The sequence below is a fragment of the Phyllobates terribilis genome, unplaced genomic scaffold (genome assembly GCF_046119375.1).
Source record: "Phyllobates terribilis strain yellow unplaced genomic scaffold, ASM4611937v1 Scaffold_9__5_contigs__length_417890890, whole genome shotgun sequence".
Taxonomy (NCBI): domain Eukaryota; kingdom Metazoa; phylum Chordata; class Amphibia; order Anura; family Dendrobatidae; genus Phyllobates; species Phyllobates terribilis.
The window spans coordinates 371,260,450-371,273,244 of NW_027362769.1; the positions used below are offsets into that span (position 1 = coordinate 371,260,450).

Genomic DNA, 12,795 nt, shown 5'->3' on the forward strand with positions numbered 1-12,795 from the left:
TCGTTAATGCCCACCATTCCGATTGGGTGGATCTCCTACCTTAGGCCGAATTCTCTTATAATAACCATGAGAGCGAATCCTCTTCCAAGTCCCCGTTCTTTATAGTCTGTGGCCAACATCCCCGGATTCCAATTCCCGTCTCCACTTCTGTGGACAACCCTGCCGCGGAGTCTCTTGTCAGCGAATTTTACTACCATTTGGGAGAGTACCAGGTCCGCTCTTCTTCAGTCCTCCGAGCGGATGAAGTGATTTGCTAATAAGAGACGTCTGGATCTGCCTCAATTCCGTCCTGGAGACAAGGTTTGGCTCTCCTCCAAATGTGCGGCTCAAAGTACCCTCCTACAAGTTGGGCCCTCGATTCATCGGACCCTTCGAAGTTCTCAGGCAAATTAACCCAGTGGCCTACAAATTAAAACTCCCGGCCACCCTACGCATTCCCAACTCCTTCCACATATCCCTCCTCAAACCCGTTGTCCTTAACATTTTTCCGATAATCCAGGTACTCCTCCAGCTCCGGTTTCTGCTGAGGACGTCTTTGAGGTGGAGAGTATCCTGGCCACAAAGAGGGTAAGGGGGAGAACCTTTTTTCTGGTGGATTGTAAGGGGTTTGGTCCTGAGGAAAGAACTTGGGAACCCAGGGAGAACATCAACGCCCCGCTTCTCCTTGAGAAATTTCTCTCTGGCCTAAAAAAGGGGGGGCCTTCCTGTTCCGGGCGCGGTGTCCTCAAGCGCTCCTTCCCTCGCTGCTGCCGGCGCGCGCTCCTCCCCGGGCACTGTGCTTAGGGCGCGCGCTCCCCCTCTCTTAAAGGGACCGCGCGCGCCGTTGTAAGGAGTCCCCGGCCAATAGCCGGAGGACCTCCCATATATAAGGCACCTCCTCAAAAATGGAGGTGCCCGAGCAAAGTTGTTGCAAAGCATACTCACCTCTGCTTCAGCCCTCAGGTCCCGTTGCCAGCCTGACTACCAGTCCAGTCTGCCTGCTTGTCTGCTCTTCAGCCGGACAGTGAGTCTCAAGCATCCACCAGTCTGTCTATGGGCAAGTCCACCTATGGACCAGGAAGCACCTGCCAGTTACCTGCCTGCTACCTGCCGTACTTGCTAGCCCGATCACCTGCTACCCGCCTGCTACCCTACCTGGAGGCTCTGCTGTCACTTGCCGTGACCACCTGCCTGCCTGCCAAGAGACTCTTACCCGTTCTGCCGTCACTTCCCGTGACCACCTGCCTGCCAGCCAAGAGACTCTTATCCGTTCTGCCGTCACTTCCCGTGACCACCTGCCTGCCAGCCAAGAGACTCTTACCTGCTCTGCCGTCACTTGCCGTGACCACCTGCCTGCCTGCCAAGAGACTCTTATCCGTTCTGCCGTCACTTGCCGTGACCACCCGCCTGCTCACCCAGAGACTGCTATCCTCCTGTGGTGTCCACCCGCTACACCGGTCAGTCCCCGCTATCTGACCCGTGGGAGCCACCTGCTCAATTACAAGGTCGTCCCCAGACTAACACCTGCCCCTCGGGGTCCCTCCTTGTTCAAAGGCACAGAGGTTCCACCACCCGGCCCCGTTACATATTTAAAGAGGAAAAATCCTGCTGGATAGCATTCGACCATTTAGAAAAATCCGACCCCTTTTTTTGTCATGTCAGTGAGGGGTTTCACTATTATCGAATAATTTTGGATAAATTTCCAGTAAAAATTAGTAAACTCAGAAAGCGCTGCAATGCCTTCAGGTCCTCAGGACGATCCCAATCAAGTATAGCACGGATCTCCTCCAGATCCATCCGAAAACCCGACGGTGACAACAGGTAACCCAAAAATTTAACCTCATGGACAGCAAAAACACATTTCTCCAGTTTGGCATAAAGTTTGTTGTCTCTTAAATCTGTAGTACCTGTTTTAACATGACCCTTATGTGTCTCTAACTCAGGTGAGTAAATCAAAATATCATCCAAATAGACCACCACAAACCTGCCCACTAAATGGTGGAAAATATTGTTTGCGAAATGCTGGAAAACTGCAGGTGAATTGGTGAGACCAAAAGGCATAACCAGACTTTCGAGATGCCCCTCATGGGTATTGAAAGCTGTTTTCCATTCATCCCCTTCTCTGATTCTAACGGTAGGCTATCCTTAAATCCAACTTGGGAGAACACTTTAGGTCCCACAATCTGGTTGAATAAATCCTGAATCAGAGGAAGAAGATATGGATCTTGGATGGTAATTTGATTAAATTCCTGGAAAGCTAAACAGGGACGGAGTCCCCCATCTTTCTTCTTAACGAAGAAGAACCCTGTCACCAGAGGCGAAAAAGAGGGTCTCCTGTTACACAGCTGTGACACATGCAGGGATTGCCTAATTCATACTCGCTCAACACTATTTGTCAACCTTGACACACCCGTGACACAAACTCTGGTACGTGGGACAAATCTGGCCCATGACACCAGAACCGCCACCCCTATATGGGGCCATTATTCTCTATGTAAGAATATGAGGCCTATTATATTGTATGGAGGACTATGTGATGTCTATTATTCTGTATGGAAGGCCCATTTTCTGTATGGAGGTCTATGTGGGGCCCATTATACTGTATATTGGTTGGCCCCTCAACTTTGTCCAAGTTTTTCATTTTGGCCCTCAGCGTGTTAAAAGTTTGACATCCCTGATCTAGAGGAAAGGTTTCTTTCAATCACAGAGGGGATTATCAACTGTGAGGGCAGTGGAGCTATGTGTTCTTAACTGTAAGAGCACTGATTATGGATTCTTTACTGTAAGAGCACTGGATATGGATTTTTTACTGTAAGAGTAATGAGATTACTCTCTGCCACATGATGCTGTACTGTTGATTCACAACAAAAGTTCAACGAGGGCCTGATTCTTTTTTTATAACTATTTTACAGATTATGGGACTAGAATCTGTCTTTGTTGATCAAAGAAACTGCTTTGATTGCTTTATGTGGAGTCAGGAAGGATCCATTCCCTTAACATGAGGAAATTAGCATCTATCTCATGGGATTTTTTTCTTACTCCTGGTCAGTAGTATGTCGTGTTACAGGATGAACTCGATAGATGCGTTTCCCTTCAACTGTAACTACGAAAGAGTCCTGACAGTAGCACTTAACTGCCAAGTCTGAAAAGTTCTGACTAGACAGAGCATGTACAGTAGCTGAATTGAGACTCCTGTTCCAAAAGAGAAGAAATACTAAGCCAATTCGAGCATAGTTGCTCCTTTGGCTAGGCAAAGTTGCTCCTTTGGCTAGGCAAAGTTGCAAAGAATGAGGCAAAGGAAGCTGGATCTGAACCTAGGGGAACGAGAAATCTCTAACCAGAGTCGAGGCTAGGAGCATAAAGTGTGAAGTGCGAGGCCAGCTACACAAGGTCCGAGTCCAGAAGTAAGAGGCACAAAGCCAGAGGCACACGGTACTAAGTTAGAGGTACAAAGTTGTAAGGCACAAGGCCACAAAGCATGAGAGGCGCTGAGGCCCAGAGGTGATGTGAGGCACTATGAAGTCAAGACTAGGGCCGCGCTTGAGAGACCAGACTCAGGAACCTCCACTTTGGTATATTTCAATTATCCAATTAGCCCCACCTGAAGGAGCCAATTTAATGAGGCTGGAGGGCAGTCTTCAGAGATAATGTGCTGTATTAACCCCAGGTGTCCTCCTACTGATGGAGGAGCTAGGCTGATAATGTTCCGGCGGACAACAGTGAAAACATCTGTTTATTCAACCACAAAGTGCTCGGACTAAATCAAACTCTGAAGCCTAATCATGAGCCCTGTACAGCCATGACATGCAACTAACTGAAGTCAATCATGAGATGTAGCCCAGACATGCGGACAAACTTAAGCCTAGAGCAGGGATGTAAAACTCAAACATGCAGAGAGCCAAAATGAAAAACTTGGACAAAGTCGCGTGCCAACCAGTATACAGTATAATGGGTCCCACATAGTCCTTCATACAGTATAATTGCCCCATATAGCTTTCCATACAGTATATTGGGCCCCACCAAGTCCTCCATGCAGAATAATGGCCCCACATAGGGGTGGTGGCTCTGATGGCGCGGGCCAGAGTTTGACACGTGTGGCATAGAGGTCCAAGGCCTAGCTTTCACCAGAAGACATAACATGAGGCCCTAGACCCAGCTTTGGCTTAAAGGCATGAGGCTAGTATCAACCCAGAGGCCTAATCCTTCAAGACAACATTTACACCATGCACTTACCAGTGCTGCATCTACAGTACTTACCATTAGATGAACAGGGGAAGCTGGTAATGCCGAAAGCCCACCATGGAGGGAAGCGGCGTCACAACCAGCAGTGCTGCATTATTGCAGATGTGCTGTCACGCCAGGTGTGGGAAAGACATAGTGCAACACAGAGTGAAAGGGAGCTCAGACACTAGAGAAAGGGGGAAGTGGAGACCTTCTAGTCTGGTCTAGGGTCACCCTGTCTCAACTACCATCCCTATATTGCCTCTTCAGCAATCGCCGCACGCGTGCCTCGCCCTGTCTTTCCCTGGCGTATGGCTAAGGCTAGGGAATGGAGGAGATGAGCACTAGTCAATCTCCACTAAACTCTATAGACAAGAAGGTTAGACAAACGGGGAGCTTAGCTTTAGACGACTCCAGACAAATGCGAACTCGGCCTCAAGCTCCAGAGAGGACAATGTGCTGCTCTTGCTAAGCCTTCATAAGTAGAAATTAATAAAGCCAGCACCTCCCTCTCAGACACACCAGGTATATTTACACCCAGGCCAGGGAGCTAATTACCAGAGGGAGGTAGCCGCTACGTCCTAGAGACAGCAAGCCTCTAAGAAGAGGTCTGTAATGCCAAAAATAGAGATCTCCTGCAACCAACTGCAGAGCGACTGCCTGTCATCTCAGATACACCTGTGACATGTGCATTGGCTGGCTGTTGGCTGAGGGACCTCTACCCAGAGAGGTGTTGGCCTGGACTGTTTGACAGGGGGAAGGAAAGGCAGAGACCACCTGATCCCCGCCGAGTCCGTACTTTGATGCTCCACAGGAGAAGATATCTTGACTCTAGGAGCAACCTCTCATTCAACTATCCCCTGTAGAGACAGGAAAAACACCAGTGGGTGGTGGATGAGGCCTTTGAACCTCTCTGTAATCCTGTCTTGTAATAGGTCAAGAAAGGACTACCTCCTGGTGTGCTGTCCAGAGAGACATACTGGAAAATACGTTTTGTAAATTGCCCTAAAATAATTAACAGCAAGTTTTCATCTTTTAATTCTTCTGACAAAATAAATGGACATTTGAAGAATTCTGGTGACATAATAAAACAGAAGGTAAATGTTATGTATTAACTTTATTGTGTAGTATAACTATTTGGTTTATGGGTATAATCAAAGTTTGAATACTGCAAATTTTTCATTTTGTCAAATTTCTTAAAATTTTAAGAAATAAAATCAAATCATATTGATGTAAACTTATTACTAACATAAAATACAATGTATCAGGAAAAAAAATCTCAGGTAACTGGGATAAGTTGAAAAATTCCATTGTTATTACCACACTAAAGTGTCACGTCAGATTTTAAAAATTGGGCTTGGTTACTAAGGTTAAAATTGCTTATTCCCAGTGTGACTCTTCTGATGTCTATCAAGATGTGATTTCCTAATAAAACATTTCCCACATTCTGAACATGAGAATGGCTTCTCTCCTGTGTGAATTCTCTCATGTGTTACAAGATGAGATTTGTTATTAAAACATTTCCCACAATCTGAACATGAGAATGGCTTCTCTCCAGTGTGAATTCTCTCATGCCTAACAAGATGATGTTTCTTAGTAAAACATTTCTCACATTCTGAACATGAAAATGGCTTCTCTCCGGTGTGAATTCTCTCATGCCAAACAAGATGATATTCCTCAGTAAAACATTTCCCACATTCTGAACATAAAAATGGTTTCTCTTCAGTGTGACATCTCTCATGTTCAGTAACACTTGATTTCTGAGCAAAACATTTCCCACATTGTGAGCAAGAAAATGGCTTCTCTCCTGTGTGAACTCTCTGATGTATAACAAGTCTTGATTTTTCTGTGAAACATTTTCCACATTCTGAACATGAAAATGGTTTCTCTCCTGTGTGAATTCTCTCATGTATAATAAGATGAGCTTTCTTACTACAACGTTTTCCACATACTGAACATGAGAATGGCTTCTCACCTGTGTGGGTTCTCTCATGTGTAACAAGAATTGATTTATCTGTAAAACATTTCCCACACACTGAACATGAAAATGGCTTCACTCCTGTGTGAATTCTCTCATGTTTAACAAGTTGTGATTTCTTAGTAAAACATTTCCCACATTCTGAACATGAATATGGCTTATCTCCTGTGTGATTTTTCTGATGTTCAGCAAAAGTTGATTTATCTGTAAAACATTTCCCACATTCTGAACATGAATATGGCTTCTCTCCTGTGTGAATTCTCTCATGTTTAACAAGTTGTGATTTCTTAGTAAAACATTTCCCACATTCTGAGCATGTATATGGTTTCTCTCCTATGTGATTTCTCTGATGTACAACAAGGGTTGATTTGTCTGTAAAACATTTTCCACATTCTGAACATGAAAATGGCTTCTCTCCTGTGTGACATCTCTCATGTACAACAAGATTTGATTTCTGAGCAAAACTTTTCCCACATTCTGAACATGAAAATGGCTTCTCTCCTGTGTGACTTCTCTCATGTACAACAAGATTTGATTTCTGAGCAAAACCTTTCCCACATTCTGAACATGAAAATGGCTTCTCTCCTGTGTGAAGTCTCTCATGTGCGACAAGAGTTGATTTCTGAGCAAAACAATTCCCACATTCTGAGCATGAAATTGGCTTCTTTCTTGAGGGTGCGCTTTTATTTTCCACACTTCTTTTATTTTGCTTCACAGTCTGTGATGAATTAGGAGATAGTTCTTTGATATGAGGGGCTAAGGGTATATCTGAGATGTTGCCATGCTCCTCATATGTTTCTTGTTTGAAGTTATCATCTCCTGCTTTAACATATGAAGATATCAGATGTCCTCCGGAGCTGCTGGTATAGTCATCTGCCAAGAATAAAAGTGATTTGATTTTTGAACAAAACCTTAATCATACTCCTCTTAATACGAAAATTACAAATTTAAGATAAAGTTAAAAATTTCATACAAATCATAAGGTATGTTTCAACGCTTTATTATAAACTGACTAGAGTGTCATTTACATCATGTGATGATTGCACATAGAATCAATTTTACTAAAGTTCCTTTCTGACCATTGCCCTGTGCCAACATCAAACGTCAAAGAATAAAGCATTTGTGAATGATCCCATATATATAATATAACGGGAGATGCGCGTCTCTGTCTGAAGCCTTTATAGACTGCACATGCGCGACTCGCAGTCTGGCTCCAGACAGAAGACCGCATCCAACCGTTACAGGTAAGATAAGTGTATGGCGCCGGAGAACACGGTATGCGTAGACACTGAACGCATACCGCGATCTCCGGCGCCATACTTACATACTTACCTGACCGGGAGGAGCGTTGCCACGGCGCCTCTCTTCGCCGGAGACCGGGGCAGGAGTGAGGCGTCGGATCGGCGCATGAGCATAGCGCTATCCGGCGCCATTTTACTGAAGACACATTTGCAGTGTGTCTTCAGCAAAATGGCATCGAACAGCGCGGTATGGGCACTTGCGTACTCCGGTGCCACACTCCTCCCCCGGACTCCGGCAGAACAGGACACAGCAGCACTGGAGCACAGAGAAGAAAGGTGAGTATAAGTGTTTATTTTTTTGTATGTGTGTTGTGTTCAGCGTGAAAGGGATAAGGGGTGACATACATACCAGGATTGGGGGGTGAGGGGGCCACACATACCAGGATTGGGGGGTGAGGGGTCCACACATACCAGGATTGTGGGGTGAGGGGACCATACATACCAGGATTGGGGGATGAGGGGACCATGCATACTAGGATGGAGGAGTACCATACATACCAGGATTGGGGGGTGAGGGGACCATGCATACCAGGATTTATGTTGAGAGGGGATCATGCATACCAGGATGAGGGGTCCCACACATCAGGATTGGGGGGTGAGGGGACCATGCATACCAGGATTGCGGTGTGAGGGGACCATGCATACCAAGATTGGATGGTGAGGGGTACCACACATACCAGGATTGGGGGGTGAGGGGACCATGCATACCAGAATGAGGGGTACCACACATACTATTATTGAGGGATGAGGGGACCATGCATACCAGGATTGGGGGGTGAGGGGACTATGCATACCAGGATTGGAGATGAGGGGACCATGTATACCAGGATTGCGGGTGAGGGGACCATGCATACCAGGATTGGGGGGTAAGGGGACCATGCATACCAGGATTGGGGGGTGAGGGGTGCCATGCATACCTGAAGAGGGATGAGGGGTACCATACATACCAGGATAGGAATGCGGGGTGCCATGCATACCAGGATGAGGGATGGGGTGCCATGCATACCAGGATGAGGGGTACCATGCACACCAGAATAGAGATGAGGGGTACCATGCATACTAGGATGAGGGATTGGGTGCCATGCATACCAAGTTTCTGGGATGAGGAGGCCATACAAACCAGAATTGGGATGAGGGGTGCCATAAATACCAGAATAGGGATGAGGGGTACCATGTATACCAGGATGAGGGATGGGGTGTCATGCATACCAGGATGAGGGGTACCAAACATAACAGGATACGGATGAGGGGTGCCATGCATACCAGGATAGGGATGAGGGGTGCCATGCATACCAGGATTGGGGATGAGGGGTGCCATGCATACCAGGATTGGGGATGAGGGGTGCCATGCATACCAGGATTGGGGATGAGAGGTGCCATGCATACCAGGATTGGGGATGAAGGGTGCCATGCATACCAGGATTGGGGATGAAGGGTGCCATGCATACCAGGATTGGGGATGAGGGGTGCCATGCATACCAGGATTGGGGATGAGGGGTGCCATGTATACCAGGATTGGGGATGAGGGGTGCCATGCATACCAGGATTGGGGATGAGGGGTGCCATGCATACCAGGATTGGGGATGAGGGGTGCCATACATACCAGGATTGGGGATGAGGGAGCCATACATACCAGGATTGGGGATGAGGGAGCCATGCATACCAGGATTGGGGATGAGAGAGCCATGCATACCAGGATTGGAGATGAGGGGTGCCATGCATACCAGGATTGGAGATGAGGGGTGCCATGCATACCAGGATTGGAGATGAGGGGTGCCATGCATACCAGGATTGGAGATGAGGGGTGCCATGCATACCAGGATTGGGGATGAGGGGTGCCATGCATACCAGGATTGGGGATGAGGGAGCCATGCATACCAGGATTGGGGATGAGGGAGCCATGAATACCAGGATTGGGGATGAGGGGAGCCATGCATACCAGGATTGGGGGGTAAGGGGTGCCATGCATACCAGGATTGGGGGGTGAGGGGTGCCATGCATACCTGAATAGGGATGAGGGGTACCATACATACCAGGATAGGAATGCGGGGTGCCATGCATACCAGGATGAGGGACGGGGTGCCATGCATACCAGGATGAGGGGTACCATGCACACCAGAATAGAGATGAGGGGTACCATGCATACCAGGATAAGGATGAGGGGTGCCATGCATACTAGGATGAGGGATTGGGTGCCATGCATACCAGGTTTCTGGGATGAGGAGGCCATACAAACCAGAATTGGGATGAGGGGTGCCATAAATACCAGAATAGGGATGAGGGGTACCATGTATACCAGGATGAGGGATGGGGTGCCATGCATAACAGGATACGGATGAGGGGTACCATGTATACAAGGATTGGGGACGAGGGGTGCCATGCATACCAGGATAGGGATGAGGGGTGCTGTGCATACCAGGATTGGGGATGAGGGGTGCCATGCATACCAGGATTGGGGATGAGGGGTGCCATGCATACCAGGATTGGGGATGAGGGGTGCCATGCATACCAGGATTGGGGATGAGGGGTGCCATGCATACCAGGATTGGGGATGAGGGGTGCCATGCATACCAGGATTGGGGATGAGGGGTGCCATGCATACCAGGATTGGGGATGAGGGGTGCCATGCATACCAGGATTGGGGATGAGGGGTGCCATGCATACCAGGATTGGGGATGAGGGGTGCCATGCATAACAGGATTGGGGATGAGGGAGCTATGCATACCAGGATTGGGGATGAGAGAGCCATGCATACCAGGATTGGAGATGAGGGGTGCCATGCATACCAGGATTGGAGATGAGGGGTGCCATGCATACCAGGATTGGAGATGAGGGGTGCCATGCATACCAGGATTGGAGATGAGGGGTGCCATGCATACCAGGATTGGGGATGAGGGAGCCATGCATACCAGGATTGGGGATGAGGGAGCCATGAATACCAGGATTGGGGATGAGGGGAGCCATGCATACCAGGATTGGGGATGAGGGAGCCATGCATACCAGGATTGGGGGGTGAGGGGTGCCATGCATACCAGGATTGGGGATGAAGGGTGCCATGCATACCAGGATTGGGGATGAGGGGTACCATGCATACCAGGATAGGGGATGAGGGGTACCATGCATACCAGGATAGGGGATGAGGGGTACCATGCATACCAGGATAGGGGATGAGGGGTACCATGCATACCAGGATAGGGGATGAGGGGTGCCATGCATACCAGGACTGGGGATGAGGGGTGCCATGCATACCAGGACTGGGGATGAGGGGTGCCATGCATACCAGGATAGGGATGAGGGGTGCCATGCATACCAGGATGGGGTGAGGGGTGCCATGCATACCAGGATGAGGGATACCATACATACCAGGATAGGGATGAGGGATGGGGTACCATGCATACCAGGATAGGGATGAGAAGTAGCACACATACCAGGATTGGGGATGAGGGGTGCCACGCATACCAGGATTGGGGATGAGGGGTGCCATGCATACCAGGATAGGGATGAGGAGTGCCATGCATACCAGGATGGGGGTGAGAGGTGCCATGCATACCAGGATTGGGGATGAGGGGTGCCACGCATACCAGGATTGGGGGTGAGGGGTGCCATGCATACCAGGATTTGGGGTTAGGGGTTCCATGCATACCAGCATAGGGATGAGGAGTGCCATGCATACCAGGATGGGGGTGAGGGGTGCCATGCATACCAGGATGAGGGATACCATACATACCAGGATAGGAATGAGGGATGGGGTACCACACATACCAGGATTGGGGATGAGGGGTGCCATGCATACCAGGATTGGGGATGAGGGGTGCCATGCATACCAGGATTGGGGATGAGGGGTGCCATGTATACCAGGATTGGGGATGAGGGGTGCCATGCATACCAGGATTGGGGATGAGGGGTGCCATACATACCAGGATTGGGGATGAGGGGTGCCATACATACCAGGATTGGGGATGAGGGAGCCATACATACCAGGATTGGGGATGAGGGAGCCATGCATACCAGGATTGGGGATGAGAGAGCCATGCATACCAGGATTGGAGATGAGGGGTGCCATGCATACCAGGATTGGAGATGAGGGGTGCCATGCATACCAGGATTGGGGATGAGGGGTGCCATGCATACCAGGATTGGGGATGAGGGAGCCATGCATACCAGGATTGGGGATGAGGGAGCCATGAATACCAGGATTGGGGATGAGGAGAGCCATGCATACCAGGATTGGGGGGTAAGGGGTGCCATGCATACCTGAATAGGGATGAGGGGTACCATACATACCAGGATAGGAATGCGGGGTGCCATGCATACCAGGATTGGGGATGAGGGGTGCCATGCATACCAGGATTGGGGATGAGGGGTGCCATGCATACCAGGATTGGGGATGAGGGGTGCCATGCATACCAGGATTGGGGATGAGGGGTGCCATGCATACCAGGATTGGGGATGAGGGGTGCCATGCATAACAGGATTGGGGATGAGGGAGCTATGCATACCAGGATTGGGGATGAGAGAGCCATGCATACCAGGATTGGAGATGAGGGGTGCCATGCATACCAGGATTGGAGATGAGGGGTGCCATGCATACCAGGATTGGAGATGAGGGGTGCCATGCATACCAGGATTGGAGATGAGGGGTGCCATGCATACCAGGATTGGGGATGAGGGAGCCATGCATACCAGGATTGGGGATGAGGGAGCCATGAATACCAGGATTGGGGATGAGGGGAGCCATGCATACCAGGATTGGGGATGAGGGAGCCATGCATACCAGGATTGGGGGGTGAGGGGTGCCATGCATACCAGGATTGGGGATGAAGGGTGCCATGCATACCAGGATTGGGGATGAGGGGTACCATGCATACCAGGATAGGGGATGAGGGGTACCATGCATACCAGGATAGGGGATGAGGGGTACCATGCATACCAGGATAGGGGATGAGGGGTACCATGCATACCAGGATAGGGGATGAGGGGTGCCATGCATACCAGGACTGGGGATGAGGGGTGCCATGCATACCAGGACTGGGGATGAGGGGTGCCATGCATACCAGGATAGGGATGAGGGGTGCCATGCATACCAGGATGGGGTGAGGGGTGCCATGCATACCAGGATGAGGGATACCATACATACCAGGATAGGGATGAGGGATGGGGTACCATGCATACCAGGATAGGGATGAGAAGTAGCACACATACCAGGATTGGGGATGAGGGGTGCCACGCATACCAGGATTGGGGATGAGGGGTGCCATGCATACCAGGATAGGGATGAGGAGTGCCATGCATACCAGGATGGGGGTGAGAGGTGCC

The 12,795-nt window shown here is 49.3% G+C and overlaps 1 pseudogene; it reads right to left on the reverse strand.

The window, feature by feature from the left end:
• LOC141162317 (uncharacterized) overlaps positions 1–12,795 on the reverse strand; it is an 85,222-nt pseudogene that overhangs the window by 49,544 nt on the left and 22,883 nt on the right.